General features: G+C 34.8%; 1 protein-coding gene and 1 long non-coding RNA gene across 3 annotated transcripts in view; one reads left to right on the forward strand and one right to left on the reverse strand.

The window, feature by feature from the left end:
• LOC141522196 (uncharacterized) overlaps positions 1–14,828 on the reverse strand; it is a 39,640-nt gene extending 24,812 nt beyond the window's left edge. Inside the window, exons 1-2 of the long non-coding RNA XR_012478157.1 lie at positions 13,857–14,828; positions 11,399–13,161 (exon numbers count right to left, since the gene is read on the reverse strand). This is a non-coding gene — a long non-coding RNA (uncharacterized LOC141522196). The remainder of the gene's footprint in view (positions 1–11,398; positions 13,162–13,856) is intronic.
• Positions 1–18,301, forward strand: part of PRKD1 (protein kinase D1) — a 504,884-nt gene that overhangs the window by 191,506 nt on the left and 295,077 nt on the right. The gene's annotated exons all lie outside the window — the stretch shown is intronic.

Raw genomic sequence — 18,301 nt, forward strand, 5'->3', positions numbered from 1 at the left:
CTCAACTCTCAAGTCAGGGTTATTACAGTTAAAGACTGCTTGCCTACTAGATTATCTTATAGGAGTAAACTTTGGGAACTTAATTTTTTCATCATCTTCTCATGTTTAACTTCTAATCTATCAGTTTCTTTCATGTTGTTTATAAATATGACAAGGTCTTTCTTATCTTTAAACAAAAAAACTGGCACTTGTCCTTACCATTCCCTCAAACTCTTGTCTTCTATATATTTCAGTTTTTTTCATGGCTTCTCTAGTTCATAGTTTCATAGTTAACTCCTAGAAGAAACCACAAATGTGATGGATCACATTTGTTGTGATACTTCTGTTAATAAAATTATATCATTTCTGTTAAGAAAAGCATTATTTTTGGTATAATATAGTAAAAATATGGAGTCAATGGGTGATAAAAGAAAGTACTGGAAGGGAAAAGAGATGAAGAAGCTAAGAAATTTCACATAAGAATCAAGAGAAAGCTTTTTCAATGGAGTGGAAAGGGGCAAGGCAAGGTGGGAATGAGTGAGCCTTCATTCTCATCAGAAATGGCTCAGAGAGGAAATAACATACACACTTAATAGGGTGAGGAAATCTGTCTTACCCTAGAGAAAAATGAGAAGAAAAGAATCGGATAAGGGGGAATGGGGGGAGGGAAGGGGGAATAGGTAATAGAAGAGAGGGATGATCGAGGGAGAGGGTACTCAGATGCAACACACTTTTGGACACGGACAGGATCAAAGGAAAGAGAGAATAGAATAAATGAGAGTGGGGAGGAATAGAGTGGAGGTACAGCTAGTAATAGCAACTGTGAGAAAAAATATTGAAGCAATTTCTCTGGTAGACTTATGGTAAAGAAGGCAACTCATTCCAGAGACAGAGCCATTGGAATCTGAACACAGAATGAAGTACATTTTTTTTTCTCTCTCTCTATTCTTGAGGTTTCTCACCTTCTTGGGGGGTGGGGAGGGGAGTTTATGTTTACTCATGTCTATTTGTATAACAATTCAATTTACATCAATGTACAGCATGGAAACAATGTAAAGACTATCAGCCTTCTGTGGGGGGGGGAAGGGGGGGAAATGGTAAAATTCAAAACCTTACAAAAAATGATAGGTAGATACTACTATTGTGTATAATTGGAAAACAATAAAATGTTAATAAAGAAAAAAAGAATGTTCCCAATTAAATGCCAAGTTGGAAATTTTGAAAATCAAAGGAAAAATTAGTAAAATTGAAGAATTAAAAAAAACATTATTTTTTATGGGGGTGGGGCTAGTATTCCTACATCTCTTGAGTCCATGATCCTACATAATTGGAGGAAGAAATGGTGGAAATAGCTGACCTCCTTTCTCTGCCTCATGTTAACTTGCTTCATCTAGACTGACTTTCCTAGCCCTTTAACATCGATTGACCAGCAGCTAGTGTTGTAAGTGCTGGGGATAGTGAATTTCTTTTCCACAAGATGGTTTCTGCTAAGACCAGATTGGTGAACTGTCAGGCACTAATGTTCCTGTGACTTTGGAGATTACCTTCCCATTGGTGACAATTGGTTGCTGTTTGATGTTGATATTGGTGGGGATGATAAGGCCTCTTCATAATAGATGGTAATTGCAGATACTAAACATATATATATATATATATATGTATATATATATATATATACACACACACATTTATATATATATGTGTATATATGTATGTATTAGATGCATGTATTTGTATGTGTGGGTATATATATCTAAATATATATGCATATATGTACACATATATACTTGTGCATATATGTGTAAATATCAGTCCCTCTTTTAAAGGACACTACTGTCTTTCTAATCACTCAAATTCATAACCTCAAAGCCATCCTCAATTCCCCCCTCTTTTTCACCACATATTAAATCAATTGTTCAATTCTTCATTCTAATTTTTATAAAAATTTTTTCTGTATCTTCATTCATTTGACTAGCATCTAAATTATATCTTTGTTACATCCCTTTGGCCTGATATTTAACCTTTTGATTTCTCTGCTTTTCTTTTTTGTCCTTCTAATCCATCCTCCATACACAACTGCAATAAATAATCTAAAATGTAATTCTAACTGTTCTATTCCTTTACCTAAACATTTAGGGACTCATTACTGACTTCAGAATAAAATACAAACTTCTTAGCTTAGGATGCAAATCTCTTTTCAAGTTGTCTTACTTTTTCAACCCTATTTCATATTATTCCATTCATACACTAATGTTGCTGTTCAATTGTTTTTTTTCAGTTGTGTGTGATTGTTTTTGACCCAATTTGGGATTTTCTTGGCATAGTTACTGGAGTAGCTTGTCATTTCCTTCTCCAGTTCATTTTACAGGGGAGGAAATGGAGGCAAACAGATTTTAAGTGACTTGCCCAGGGTCACATAGCTAGTAAGTGTCTTAGACCAGATTTGAATTCAAGAAGAGATTTCATGACTCCAAGCCTAGCCCAGAGTGGAGTTAGGTGTCACAGTGGTGGACCCAGAGTGCTGGGCCTGAGGCCAAATTTGACCTCAGACACTTGCTAGCCTTGTGACCCTGGACATGTCATTCAGCCCTGTTTGTCTCAGTTCCTTATCTGTAAAAGGAGCTGGTTTGGGAAACTCTTGGTTTCTGATAAACCAGTCTAGTTATCTCTTCTTTGTCTGCTATTATTGGAATATTATTCCTTCATGCCTGCAATGAACACGGTCTTAATATTCTTAATTTCCTTCTCGGATCAATTCAGGGGTTAGGACTACATTAAACTTTCAAGATGGCCTATTCAAGATAGCACATTCAGCTCCCTCCTCAAATTTTCTTGAAATTTAAATTTTTTTGCATGTTGTATCCATCAGTAGAATGTAAAATCCTTAAGATGATGGATTGTATTTTACTTTTACTCCATATTTCCTAGAATTTAAGCTCACCAAAAATATTAGGTACTTAATCACATTTTTTGTTGTTTTTTGTTATAATCAATACTTAAAAGTTTGATGAATGGCAATAAAGATAATATCTTGGCTGCTGAAAACATCAGTAGTTTATGACTGAAATAACAAAAGATTGAATTTGATGAGTTAATAGATGGTTGCCATCCCTAATACAGTATGTTGGCTATGTTTTGTCAATTATTTGTTAATGCTATATAGATAAATTAGTATAATAAACTTCACATAAAATCATATAGGAAGAAGAGATGGCAATCATAAAAAATATTTTATGCCATAAAGGAGCATATTAAGTGAAACTGTTTTGAGTATAGAAATAGAAGCTTTTCCTTCTAAGTTTGGAAAATAAAACTGAATATAGATTATTAAATTTTCATTTTTAGTAGACTGAATAAAGGTGGGGGGGGGGAAGTTTGTGCCAGAGCACAAGAAAATTTTTGTTAAAGAAATTTAATCCTCAAAAGAAAAGATTTATTCAGTTTTCTTCAATTTGATTTCTCAGAATAAACAATTCTCATTGTGATTTGCATTTTGTCCAGTCAATTAGATTAAGTGTTTTAACCTCCCCCAAAGTCTTGCTTCGCTATATCCATAGATGGGACTTGTAGTTCTCAGAGGCTATAACAGAGATCTAATAAGTCTGACCAAACCACAGAATGTTTGATTTTGAAGCAGAATGTAATCAAAATAGAAGCCTCACCAGATTTGGAGAGGCATATTATGAAAGAGTTGATCTCTATCTGGTGACTTTTTTTGGTTAGAACCTCATGAAACTATCTAATATAATATTAGGAGAGGTTGTGATCTTTGCTAATGACTGGATAACCCATATTGATGGGGTTTCTAAGTGTTAAAGAAATCTTTTGACCAAATTCTTTTGATTTCCTTTTAAGGAAAGAGGTTTGTTTTGACTGCAGGTTCTCACAAATTAATTTGCTGCAGAATAGAAACCTGAATTGATTAAAATATATTACATGAATATTTAATATGTAATAAATATTTCAAATTGTTAAATGAGAAAGTAAATTAGCATGAAATTAAGTAAGCTGCTAGGGATATTTATCACTACTATTCTAGAGAATTGTGTTGTATGGTGTTTCTGTTTGTTGTTGTTTATCATCTGTTCTGCCATCTCGGCTAAGCACATGAATTGTGAAGCAGCCTGGGCTTATTTCCACAGTATTCAGACCTTACTGTGCATTTACACTTGCTTACAATATGCTTCTCTTTTCTCTTCAAGCATGGTCATCTTTCATTTTCACACCATAGGGTGCCGAGCACCACTACCAAACACAATGAAGTGAAATTTTCATAGGCAGAGAGGTAAAGGGATGTTGTCAAATAGCATTTTTTTGTACTTTAATTTGTTTTCCTCTCTCCATTGTTTATGATAACCTCCTAGCAACTTGAAAATAGCATTTTCTTCCCTGCTGTTTTTGCCATTTTAGAGAAACAGAAAGTTTCTTCTTTTTTTCCTTAATGAGGAAAAAAACACATACATACAGCTACGTTGTCTTATAACAGAGGGAAACATCATCATCATCATTGTCATCGTCATCACAAACACCAACAATAACATCATTAACCACACAGGCACAAAGGAGCGCCAAGCTATCACAGCTCCTCTTCTTAAGGCTTTACAAATAGAGTTTTAGGCTTGCTTCAGCTCCCTCTGTTGTCTGGATGCTGCCTTGTAGTGTAGCCTGTTAACCATAGAGGAGTAGTATAGTAAAGTTTGTGCTGGGAGGGGTGGATGGGAAGATGATTATATATTTTTGAAAAGGTATATACATTTGAAAAGTCAATCTTTTACTTTATTGGGCAAGCTTTAGTTTTTTGAATAAGTTTATAATGTTTAACTTTTAGTAGCTTGTTCAGAACTTAGCATAGTAAGCTATTGGCAATAATTTTTTCCCAATTGATATTTTATTTTTCCAATTATATGTTATGAAAGTTTTTCCAACAGTCATCCACATGCATATGCATATTTATAAGTTACATAATTTCTTTCCACCCTTGCTTCCCATCTCTTTCCCCTCAGTGGCAAACATTGTACATATACTTCTGTGTTTATTAACATGCTTGTAGATTAGTCATTTTCTGTATGAGAAATTAGGACTAAAGGAAAAGGAAGAAAACCCACGAGATAGGAAGAAAAACATGAAATTTCAAAAAAGTGAACGCAATGTTCACTCAGATTCTGTAAGGTTGTTTGTTTTATTTTGTTTTATTTTTCTTCCTCTGGTTGTGGATGGTGTCCATAACAGATCTCACAGGTTGGTCCTAGCTCTCTGAACTGCTTGAGTGGATCTACATCCATCAAGGTGTATCAATTCACAATTTTGTTTATGTGTATACTGTTCTCTTGGTTCTGCTCTCTTCACTTAGCATCAGTTCCTGTAATTCATTCCATGCTTCTCTAGGGTATGACCATTTATGATTTCTTACAGAACAATAGTATTCCATAATATTCATGTACCATAACTTGTTCAGCCATTCCCCAATTGATGGACATCCCTTCAATTTCCAATTATTTACCATTACAAAAAAGGGTTGCTATGAATATTTTGGATCATGTGGGATTTTTCCCATTTTTAAAATATTTTCTTCTGGGTATAGGGTTAATTGCTCTTTGGGCATAGTTCCATATTGTGCTCCAGAATGATTGGATTAGTTCACAACTCCAACAACAGTGTATAAATGTCCCAATCTTCCCACTACCTCTCCAACATTGATACTTTTTGTCATCTTAGCCAATCTGATGGGTGTGCAGTGACACCTCATAGTTGTTTTTTTTAATAAAAAATATTACAATTTCCCCCCCATTCTTGCTTTCCTCCCTCCACCCCCAACTGAAGGCAGTTGTTTCTCTTTACATTGTTTCCATGGTATATACTGATCCAAGTTGAATGTGATGAGAGAAATCATATCCTTAAGAAAATAAAGTATGAGATAGCAAAATTACATAAGATAACGCCCCCCCCCCCCCCCCACCAATTGAAGGTAATAGTCTTTAGTCTTTGTTCAAACTTCACAGTTGTTTCTCTGGATACAGATGGTTTTCTCCATTTCAGACAGCCCCAAACCGTCCCTGATTGTTGCACTGATGGAATGAGCAAGTCCATCTAGGTTGATCATCAGCCCCATGCTACTGTTTGGGTGTAAAATGTTTTTTCTGGTTCTGCTCATCTTGCTCAGCATCAGTTCATGCAAATCCCTCCAGGCTTCCCTGAATTCACATCCTTCCTGGTTTCTAATAGAACAATAGTGTTCCATGACCTACATATACCACAGTTTGTTAAGCCATTCCCCAACTGAAGGACATTCACTTAATTTCCAATTCTTAGCCACCACAAACAGGGCTGCTATCCTTCACCTATTTTTAAAAATATTTTATATAGAATTGAATTTTTGGCAGAATTCACTTGTAAATCCATCTGGCTAAGTAATTTTTTGTTGTGTTTTTCAATTTTTTTTGAAAGTATTTTATTTCTTCTGTTAATCTGGGCAATTTACATTTGTCAATAATCATCCATTTCATTTAGTGAGAGTTAACGCTTAATTTCTGTTTCTGGCAATTTGGTTTTAGTTTTAAAAAATTGGATTAAACAAAGTTTTAACTATTTTAATTTATTTTTTCATAAAACCAACTTGGTTTTATTTATTAAGCCAATAGTTTTCTTACTTTCAAGTTTTTAAAATTTTGGAGCAGCTAGGTGGTGCACTGGATAGAGCACTAGTCCTGGAGTCAGAAAGACTCTGAGTTCAAATCTGTCCTCAGACATTTAATAATTGCCTAGCAACCTAAAATCATCATCGCCTTAAACAAATTAAATTTAATTTTTTTTAATTTTCTCCTTTAATTTTCAGAATTTCTAATTTGGTATTTAATTTGTTCTTTTTATAATTCTTTTTAGTTCCATGCACAATTTGTTGATCTCCTCTTTATTTTATTCTCATAAGCATTTAGAGAGAAAAAAAATTCACTGCTTTATCTGCATCCCACAAGATGTTATGCCTTGTCCTTATATTGCTAATGCATTGCTAGTTGATTTGTGAGTGGATCCAACCATTCTGGAGAGCAATTTGGAACTATATCCACGGCAATCAAACTGTGCATATCCCTTCATCTAGCAATAGTACTAGGTCTATATCCCAAAGAGAAAGGAAAAGAATGGGGGGAAGTCCCACATGTTCAAAAACATTTATCACAGTCATTTATCATGACTCAACTATGTAAACTGTGACTGAGTGAACAGAACCAAGAAAACATTCACATTTACAACACTGTGAGAAGATCAACTATGATGGATGAATCTCCTTTAAACAGTACCATGATTAAGGACAATCTGGAGAAACCTGTTATGGAAAATGCCATTGCATTCCTTAGGGGCTGGAGCCAAGATAGTGACAAGAGAGGATCATATCTTAGGTACTCTCTCTTTTAAAACTTATAAACTAAGGAATATAACTACATTTTCAAGAGATAGAACCCACAGAGGGATCCAGTGAGGCAGTTCTCCAACACAAGGTGACCTGGCTCATACCTGTTTTAATTTGCATTTCTTTAATCCGTAATGATTTGGAGCATTCTTTCCTATGATTTTATATATATGTGTGTGTGTGTGTGTGTGTATATATATATATATATATATACATATATATATATATATGTATATATATATATATATATATAACTTTAATTTCATCACTTGAAAACTACCTGTTTGTTTCATTTGACCATTTATCAATTGAGGAATGGCTCCTAAACCTATAAAATTGATTAAATTCTCCATATAATTTAGAAATGATACCTTTATCAGAACCACTAACTGTGAAAATTGTTTCCCAGCTTTGTTTTCCTTCTAATCTTGGCAGCATTGGATTAGTTAAAAAATTTTTAATATAGTCAAAACATCCATTTTGAAATTTGTAACGTATTCTCGTTTGGTTACAAATTTCTCCCCTTTCCAAAGATCCTAGTATTTCTTGGTCTATTAAATGGTCTATGGTAGTGCTCTTTGAGTCTAAATCCTATATGTTTTTGTCCTAATTTTGATATAAGGTGTGAGATGTGGGTCTATGCCTAGTTTTGCCATATATTTTCCAGGTTTCCCAAGAATTTTTGTCAAATAATGAGTCTAATAACTGATGTCTTTGGGTTTGGCAAACAGTAGCTCACTAGTCATTTACTACTGTTTCTTTTGAACTTATCCTAATCCACTGATTCATTATCTTTTTTTTTCTTTAACAGTGCCATACAGTTTTGATGAATGCTGCTTTATAGTATGATTTTAGATCTAGTAGAGCTAGGCTACCTTCCTTTACATTTTTTCATCAGTTCCCTTGCTATTTTTGTTGCTCCAAATGAATTTTGTTACTATTTTTTCTAGTTCATAAAATAGTTATGTGGTAGATTGATTGATATGACACTGAATAAGTAATTTCATTTGGGTGGAACTGTCATTTTTATTATATTAGTTCAATCTAATCATGAGCAATTGACATTTTTTCAGTTGTTAGATCTGACTTGTGTTCATACAATTTCTGGGTTTGTCTTAGGAGGTAGATTCCCAAGTATTTTATGCTGTCTGTAGGTACTTTAAATTGAATTTCTCCTTTTAGATTTTGCTCTTGGACTTTGATTTCTTATCTAGAAATGCTGATGATTTATGTGGGTTTATGCTACTTTGCTGAATTTATTGTTTCAATTGGTTTATTTGATTTTCTCGGGTTCTCTAAGTATGCCGTTATATCATCTGTAAAGAGTGAAAGTTGTGCTTCCTCATTGCCACTTGTAATTCAATTTCCTTTTTTTTCTCATTGCTAAAGCTAAAATTTCTAATACTATATTGAAAAATAATAGTAATAATGGGCATCCTTGTTTCATCCCTAATCTTACTGGAAATGCTCCTAGTTTATTCCCATTACATATATTTGTTGATGGCTTTAGATAAATATTGCTTATTATTTTAAAGAAAACTCCAGGGACAGCTAGGTGGCACAGTAGATAGAGCACCGACCCTGTAGTTAGGAGGACCTGAGTTCAAATCTGACCTCAGACACTTAGCAATTACCTAGCTATGTGACGTTTGGTAAGTCATTGCCTTGCAAAAAAAAAAAATCGAACTCCTTTTATTCCTATATTCTCTAGGATTTTTAATAGGAATAGATATTGTATTTTTTCAGACTTTCAGCATTTATTGAGATAATCATGTTTCTGTTGGTTTTTCAATTATATTGAATTATGTTGAGTGTTTTCCTGATATTGAATCATCTCTACCCACCTGGTATAAATCCATCTGATCATGGTGTATTATCCTAGTAATGATATGCTTAATCTCTTTGCTAAAATTTTATTTAAGATTTTTTACATCAATGTTCATTAGGGAGGTTGGTCTATAATCTTCTTTGTTTTGGTTTTTTCCTGATTTAGGTGTCAGCACCATATTGATATCATAAAAGGAATTTAGCAGGACACCTCCTTCTCCTATTTTTTAAGATAATTTATGTAGAATTGGAATTAATTATTCCTGAAATGTTTGGTAGAATTCACTTATAAATCCATCTACACCTGGAGACTTTTTTTAGGGAGTTTAATTGATGGTTTCTTCAATTTCTTTTTCTGTAATAGGGTTATTTAAGTATTTTATTTCCTCTTTTGTTCATCTGAGCAGTTTGTATTTTTGCAAATATTAATCCATTTTATCAGGTTATCAAATTTATTGGCATAGTTAGGCAAAATAGCTTTGAATTGTCTCTTAAATTTCCTCTTCATTGGTGGTGTTTACCCTTTTCATTTTTAATACTAGTAATTTGGTTTTATTCTTTGAGAATTAAAGACAAACATTATTAGTAGTAGTAGTAGTATTTATTATTATTCCTCCTCAATAATGTTTTGCTTCCTTTCCCCTGTAACTTTTCTTTTAAATTTTAACTTTCAGTTTACTTTCACTTTTTGCCTTTCCTTTTGCCAGTCCCTTCTTCCTTTTTCTTTCCCTCCCCTCCCCCACTTCCTGGTAGGGTAGGATAAGTTAGATTTTTAAACTCAAATGGGAATGTATGTTAGTTATTCCCTCTCTGGGTCAAATCTGTTGAATTGTTCTATTTACTCCATGTTCCCACCCTCCCTTCTTTACCTCTACTATAATAGGTCTTTATACCTCTTCAACTTGTGTAATTTATCCACTAATGCTTTCTTTTTGTGTTTTCATTGTTTTAATCCTGTTTTACATCCTTTTTTCCAAATTATACTCCTTTTATGTGATCTGATAGAAGTAAGGTCAATCAAATGTTGATTGATTGATAAGCTGAGAGTACTATCAAAGTACAATCAAAGGGTGATTAATTTCTTGATTGACTACTTTTGGGGGTGAGGAGATTGACTGCAGAAGTTTGTTTCCTTCTTTATGTCCAGGGTGATTAATTTCTTGATTGACTGATAAGCATCATTGCCTTATAGTCACTAACTTCCCAGCCCCTTCTGTCTCATTAGAGATACACTTCTCAGGAGTCATGATTCACATCAAATTATAATCACTTTATACCTTACTTGTTTTCAAGTACTCTCCCAGGACACACAATCATCATGAACTAAAGTATCATGCAAAGTCAAATCATTTTCATAAACCATTTGTATTGCCCCATCCCTCCCCCCTAAGTTTACTCCCTCCAATTGTAGCCAAAGTAGCAAGCTAAGCAAAATCTTTTCATTATGTTTTTATGTTGATTCTCTTAAGTATACTCTCTCCCTCCATGTCTATAATAATCCATCCATAGCCTATCCAGCTAAAGTATCAGATACACTCTTTTCCATATTCCCCCACTTTAGTATCCCAACCTTGGTACTTAAATCCTCCTTAACTAAAGTACAGATTAAGATAAAATCACTTCCTAATCTCTTTATGTCCAACCCTTCTAAGTAGGGTCCCACCCTCTGCCCCTATGGTACTATAAACCTCTAATAGCTAATAAAGTCGTATTTTTTATTTAACTAAGTATAGAACCTCTAGGAACTCTAAGTACTGGGATAGCCCAAAAGTCTCTCTTAAGAACTTTGCAATTGATTGGCAAAGGATCTGCCAGTGTAGGATGCCATTATCAGAGAAACTGCTGAGCTCTAAGGTAGAATTAAAGTAGTTCAAAGGAAATAAGAGATATATAACTTTAAATACCCCAGCTTTTCACCTGGACTATTTGTGCATGCCCGGTAATAGAGCATTCTGAACTTGTGTTGGTCTGATCACCCCACAGTCAGACTGACTGTAATTTGTCTCAAACAGACAGGAACCAAACATATCCATATTCTCTAAGTACAAGCTCTTCAACTATATTCAACCCTTTAACTATCCTAATAGAAATAAAATTCTCAAGAGTTACATGTTATCTTCCCTTATAGTAATGTAAAAAATTTACTGAAGTTGATCAACATTTGTTTTTTTCCCCCTTTCCATTTACCTTTTTATGCATCTCTTGAGTCTTGTATTTGAAGATCAAATTCTCTGTTCAGTTCTGTTCTTGTTATCAGGAAATTAACTGCTTGCAGTACTTTCCTCCTTTATTTAAGAATTCTGGAATTTGGCTATGCTAGTCCTTAGTTTTAACCTGAGGTTTCTTTCTGAAGGTATTCTATCTATTCTTTCCGTTGCTATTTTGTCTTCTTGATTTAGTAGTTTTGGACAATTTCCCCTGATGATAATTTCTTGAAAGATAATTTCCAACTTCTTTTTTTGACCTAGGCTTTCTGGAACTATTTTCTAACTTATTTGTTTTCCCTAAAAGGTACTTTACATTTTCTTCAATTATTTTTTCAGCCTTTTGACTTTGTTTAATGGACTCTTGGTGTCTGATGGATTGTTTTCTATTTGTCCAGTTCTAATTTTTAGGATTTTATTTTATTCAGTTAGCTTTTGGGTTTCTTTTTTCAGTTGGTTAATTTTACTTTTTGCTGAGTTACATTCCCTTTCCAGTAGTACAATTTCATTTTTGAAGAGTTGCATTATTTTCCCAGTTGGTTTATTTTTACTTTTAAAGGAGCTGATTTTTTTGGTCAATTTTTCATTATTTTCCCATATTACTTTCCTTATTTTCCCGTATTACTTTCATTTCATTTTTTCCAGTTTTCTTCTCCTCTTCTTTGGTGATTAAATTCTTTTTTAAACTCTTCTATGAGATTTTTGAATTTGAATCTAATTCATAGACTCTTTTGAGACTTTCCATGTAGGTAATTTGTCCCTGCTTTCTTTTTCTGAGATGGTGCTTTTTATTATCTGTATCTGCATAGTAGCTTTCTCTCCTTAGAGCTTAGGTTTTTTTGATGCTTTGATTGTGCTCTGTTCATGGGGTACAGGGAGTATAGACCTAAGATTTTGTGCTGGTACTGAAGGCTGATCTCTGGCTTATTGATATCCAAGATATTGCCTATGTAACCTAGGGGGTGCCTTTGCAGAAGTTTGTTTCCTTCTTTATGTCCAGGCTTTGCTTATGCAGTGATTTGTTTCCAACCCAATCCTATCCAAGTTCAGACTTTGTCTGGCTTGCTATCTAGCAGGACCTCAATGGCACTGTGGTTAAAAGTCTCCATTTGGCTTTACTTCCTTCCCCTTTTTCCCTTGAAGAGACCCTTCACTGAAGCCCTTCCATGTTGTCTACAGTTGAAAACTTGTTACAATCTTTTCTCTTTTTTTTTTGGTGGGATTGGTAGCTATAATATCTGTGTAGAGGCTTCATTTAACATTCTGTATGGGAGCTCTATGCTGCCATCTTGGCTCCACCAAACTCCTTTTATTAAACACTAATATTACTTAATTAAGTGCTGAGAATACAAATACAAGCAAAAAAGAGACAGTCCCTATTGTGGAGTAACTTCTATCATAAGGAGGGAAAACAATACATAAAAAGAAGAGGGACTGGCAGGGTAGATGGGAGGAAGAAGAAAAGTCATGAGGGTACATAGCAGCAAAGTGGGGGGGGGAGTCAGCAGCAGAACCAGAAATAGAATGAAGGATGGCTTACCTTGTCTCCTCCCCCCCCCAAAAGAGATTCAGGCAGGAAACCCTTCTTGGGGGAAGGGGACTCACAGAGCAGAGAAATGTTTTAAACTGAGAAGGCCCCAGATACTGAGGGAAGATCCAGGATAATAGAAAGGTGAAGCACAATGTTGAAGTCTGGAGAGTCAGGAGCACAGATGTAGGTAGCATGTAGTAGGCCTTTAATAAATACTGTTGAATGAATGAATAATGCATAGGTCTGATTCCATTCCCTAGTCCAAATCCCTTCTTTTTCTATAGAAAATATATGTGTATGTATATATATATATATATATATATATATATATATATATATATATATATATATATATATATATATATATATAATACACACACATACACACACACACACACACACACACATATATAATATAGAATGAGCTCTTTACTGATTGGTTCCATCCTTCCTTTCCAACCTTATTTCACACTTCAAATTATATAACTAGAGGTCTAGATTGGCCAGCAGGAAAAAAAAACACATTTAGATTCCACCTCTAATTCTCAGAGAACTTTCAGGGCTAAGTCATTGTCACCTAGCTAAGTAAGTTTTAGCTTTCTCAGATTGGAGTGATAATAGTTGCAGTACCAATCTCACTGGGTTGAGATAAATATATATATATGGTATGCTGTAAGCTTTGTAATATATCTTAGTATTATTAAGTCTTTAAAGACAAATCTGTATTAGTATATTTTGTTTGCATATAAACATGACTGTATATACACACACATATATCCTTCTCTCTCCCTTCTACAGAGCTGTCTCTTAAGCACAAAATGGGGATGGGAGGGTGGAAGAGGAGGGGCAATTAAAAACTAGACAACCAAAAAAATTGTTTTTAAATGGACAGTGTATGCAGTGTTCTCACCCATGATCCCTCCATTCAGCAAAGAAGGCAAGGAGGTGCTTTTTATATCTTCTTTCAGGCCAAGCTTGTTCATTATTATGTCTCCCCATTCAATTCCTATCCTTGTGTTTTTGTTGCTCTTTCCATTTACATGGACTTGTGTATTTTCCTGGTTCTGTTTTCTTCACTTTGCATCAGTTCTTTAAGTCTTCCCATGGTTCTCTCTCAATTCATGTAAATCATTCCATGCTTCTTTTTCACATTTTTTACAGCTGTAATCTTTCATTACATTCACTTATGATAACTATTTTGGCTATTCCCCAATAGGGCAACTACTCAGTTTCCAGGGCTTTGCTATTACATATAATAAAAAGCATTGCCACAAGCATTTTGAAATACCCAGGGTCTTTCTTTTTAATCACTGAACTCCTTGGAATCAAAATAATTACTGGTTTTTAGTTTATGCTGCTAGTTAATGGTGTTTAAGGGCAGAATTCTGGGTCCAAAGAGTATGGGCTTTTTAGTCACTTTCTTAGCCGAATTCCCAATTGCCTTCCAGAATGGTTGAAACCAATTCAGCTTCCAGCATCAGCTCATTAATGGTCCAGGATCATTCAAGGCCGAGAATTCGAAGGCCCAAGCCTGAGGAGTCTCGCTCCCTTGAAGCAAGTTCCTGGGAAATGGGGCTCCTGGCCCTCTGCTCACCGCCCTGGACTTCGCCCGGGGATGGCCCCCTGGTAGTTATAGGTGGGCCCGTCTTGGCGCCCCTGGGCCGTCCTCCTCCTCTCTTCTCTGCATCTCGTATTCACCCCAAAGCTCCTCATCTGCTCCCCCAGGATGGTCTCTTCTTCCTCCAAAAGCCCCTCCCCTCTGTGATGCCCCAGTACCCAGGCCTGCAGCCTCCGCCACCCAGCAGGAGGGGCAGACAAAGGTGCCCACGGGGATAGCCACGTGCGTGACCCCACCCTGGAAAAGGTGGCGGCTTCCGGCCGCCGCTGCCCAACTCCCACATCCGGGACGTCACACTTCCGGCGACCCCTTCCGGAACAGCCTCCGCCTCTGCTTTCCTGTGGCCGCCGGGGCCGGACCTGCCTTCCCCCGCCATCCTCTGCCCCTCTAAAGCCGGCTCTCCTCCGGAGCCACCTGTTGCCGCCTTCTCACCTCCAGGACGCTCTTCTCTGCCTAGGCTGCCCAGGCAGGTGGCGCAGCCGCTCCTCCAGGCCTTCCTCTTCATCCCGCCCCCACCCAGGCTCTGATTGGATGGCCGCTCTACTTCTAACGTTCTCATTGGTCCGATTCAGCATTCTTTTAAGTCTCATCCTTTACTTACCCTCTAATGTGCAGTTTAGGGGCGGCTGGGTTGCACAGGGGATACAGCACCGGCCCTGGAGTCAGGAGTACCTGGGTTCGAATCCCGCCTCAGACACTTAATAATTAACCTAGCAGTGTGGCCTTGGGCAAGCCACTTAACCCCATTGCCTTGCAAAAAAAAAACAAACTAATGTACAGTTCAATACAACAGATTGATTGGGACCTCTTATGTGCAATACATTATCCTAGAACTTGGGAATACAGGGCCAAACGTGAAAGGATTTAGAGACTATCTTGGAAGCTCCAATTTGCAGTTACCACTTTTGGCAGTGGTAGTTACAGATTAGATCATTTACTTTTTGAGGCTGAAAAAAGTTATAGTCTTTTGAAATAGAAAACTGTCTAGAGTGATTAAAAAAAAAGCTTCACTAACATATATCTTCAAAGAAAGCCAAGTTAGAGAATAGTATAAACTGAACTTGAAAGGATGGTTTTTACTTGGCTAAAAGTTTAGAGGGGAGGAAATCACCCAGAAACCTTAAAATCAATTTATTGCAGTTCAAAGTTATCTGAAATTAAATGTGGAAGTTCTCAAGAACCCCTTCTTAAAAACTTAACCCAAAACAAAATCAAGGAAAACTTTTAGATTATATAACATTGTCTTTTCTTGTTGGCATCAGTCCAGGAGGGGAGAGAGCTGCCGGGTGCTATGGGAAAATGAATTTGGAATCAGAGCCCTGCAGTTTAAAATATGACCCTGTGGTCCTTTCTTTCGGTGTCCTCCAGCTCAGTTCCTCTTCATGTGTACAATAAGAAAAATAATGCATAAAACGATATCCCATTTACCATGCAGTAAATGGAAATATCTTTGCAAAGTAAATTATTGTTTTGTGCATTCCCCAGAAATGGGTTTATGATAAAAATAAAGCTTTTTGAAACCTCTTGAAAATTATTACTGACATTTATCCTACTAGGAAAAGGTTTCAAGTTCAAGTTCCACCCTTCTCCCTCCAATTCCTTCTTCCTCAACATAAATATACACATCATAGTACTCTCTCTAGTTGCTAACCACATGTCTATTTCCCACAATAGAATGAAAATAGTAACTGTATGTATTACTGTGGACTGTTGATGAGCATTTAAAATAAACTGAACCCAAAGTCAAGGGACTTTTCCATTAGTTAACTTGTATGTCTGTGTTTACTCATTCTTCTACTTATAGAAAAAGTAGATATTTGAAACCTTAAATAATATTCTGCAGTATAAATCTGTACTATGTTAAAAACTAGCAAATCGTGCATTTTAAAATGGCAATTATAGTGGCTATTGCAGCTCTTATAATTTACACAGAAGTAAAAATGAATACTTCTTGTACTCTGAGGGGATGAGAAATGGGACAGGTAGCAGTAATTCAATGGAATTTCTGGCAATACACTCTTACTTATTTATAGGGTACTGTATATTGTCTCTTTCCTTAGAGGAAAGTAAATGTGCTTGAGATTCTTTCCATGACTTCTATCCAGCAAGATCCTACTAATCTCATGTTTAATGTATTCTTATCTCCTTTGGGCTTTAATTTCTCTGAGTTTTAGGGTTTTTTTTTTTGTTGTTGTTTTGTTTTAAATTACAGATACAACTTAGGAACAAAGTAAGATAAGACAAATGATCTGCTTAAATGTTCATAATTAGTAAATTGGGTCCTTGGAGAAAAAAGAAGTATCGTTTCCTTTCTTTTCTGCCCTTAGTCACTTAAGTTCAATGTTATTTAATACACTAGGTTAATCTTTAGAGAGCCCTTAAAAGAAACTGATAGACTGTCAGTCAGTAAACAATGATCATGTATCTGCTGTGGGTCAGGCACAGTAGACCTACTGTTTGCCAGATCTTATGTATCCAAAGAGAAAAATGAAATCACCTCTGCTTTCAGAAAGTTTTTATGGTATGGTGTGGGATATTATTAAAAAATTATATTTTTCATTACATAAAATTAATTATAATACATTTATGATAGTTTGCTTATTAAACTATTTCAAAGTCAGATAGTAGTTCAGGATTTTGTAGGATGTAGCTAATGCAAACCTTAAATATAAATTTAGATCTCTCTCTCTCTCTCTCTCTCTCTGTATTTCATATATATATATTTATATATATATATAATATATACACTATATTGAGTACAGCTAAAACAGACCAAAATGCTAATAATTTAGTGAATCAATGATCAAGAAATCCTGAAAATCAAAGGAGAAATAAATTCAAAAACAAAAAGACTACAGAGCTTATAAATAAGACTGAAGACCAATAAAATAGGAAAAAAATAGGTTTTGAAAGTGAGAAGAAAAATTGTGTTATAAGATAGAAAATAATAAATTCACTATGAATTCAGGAGAAATAAAGAAAATTATCAGGTCTGACTTTAAAAATGATTTGAGTTTTAATAAAAAAGTACCACCATTAGTACTTTCTTTTGCATTAAAAGAAATAATCATATGTGATTATACTTGAAAAAATTTTCTTTTCATATATATATATATATATATATATATATATATATATATATATATATATATACTGTTCTTCAAAAATTTCCTTCCATCATTTTTCAGTACTTTTCAGAGAAAAATATCCTAATTTAGGTACAATTTAAAATGCTAGCCTCTACAAGTGAGAATTAAGAATGTATTAGAAGGAATAGAGAATTTTCATAATTTTTATGTTAATGGTAATTTGTATCATGTAAAATAATGATCTTGACTTTTTTTCTAAATGATTTACATATTGCTGTTAACTATCCTTGCAAGATTATTTACTGACTTAGCCAGAAACAGGTCAACTAAGGTAATTTTTCTTTGATTTTATGGGAAAAAGTTATCTATGCATCTCTCTGTATTCATATATATATATATATACACATATATTTATATCTATCTCTATACCTATATATTTATGTATGCTTTATGATAAGCTTCTTGCCTTGAACTTTACTGATCAATGTCTCAAGTTTACAGAAAACAATTTAATTCAAGTCATTTAATTTTTTTATTTGTATTTGACTATTAAGATGTTTCTCTTGTTCAGTTTGTATCTAAATTTTATATATACTAAAATCATTGTTTGTCTTATCCATATTGTGAAATGGATATATTTAGCATGTG

The sequence above is a fragment of the Macrotis lagotis genome, chromosome 4, assembly GCF_037893015.1.
Source record: "Macrotis lagotis isolate mMagLag1 chromosome 4, bilby.v1.9.chrom.fasta, whole genome shotgun sequence".
Taxonomy (NCBI): domain Eukaryota; kingdom Metazoa; phylum Chordata; class Mammalia; order Peramelemorphia; family Peramelidae; genus Macrotis; species Macrotis lagotis.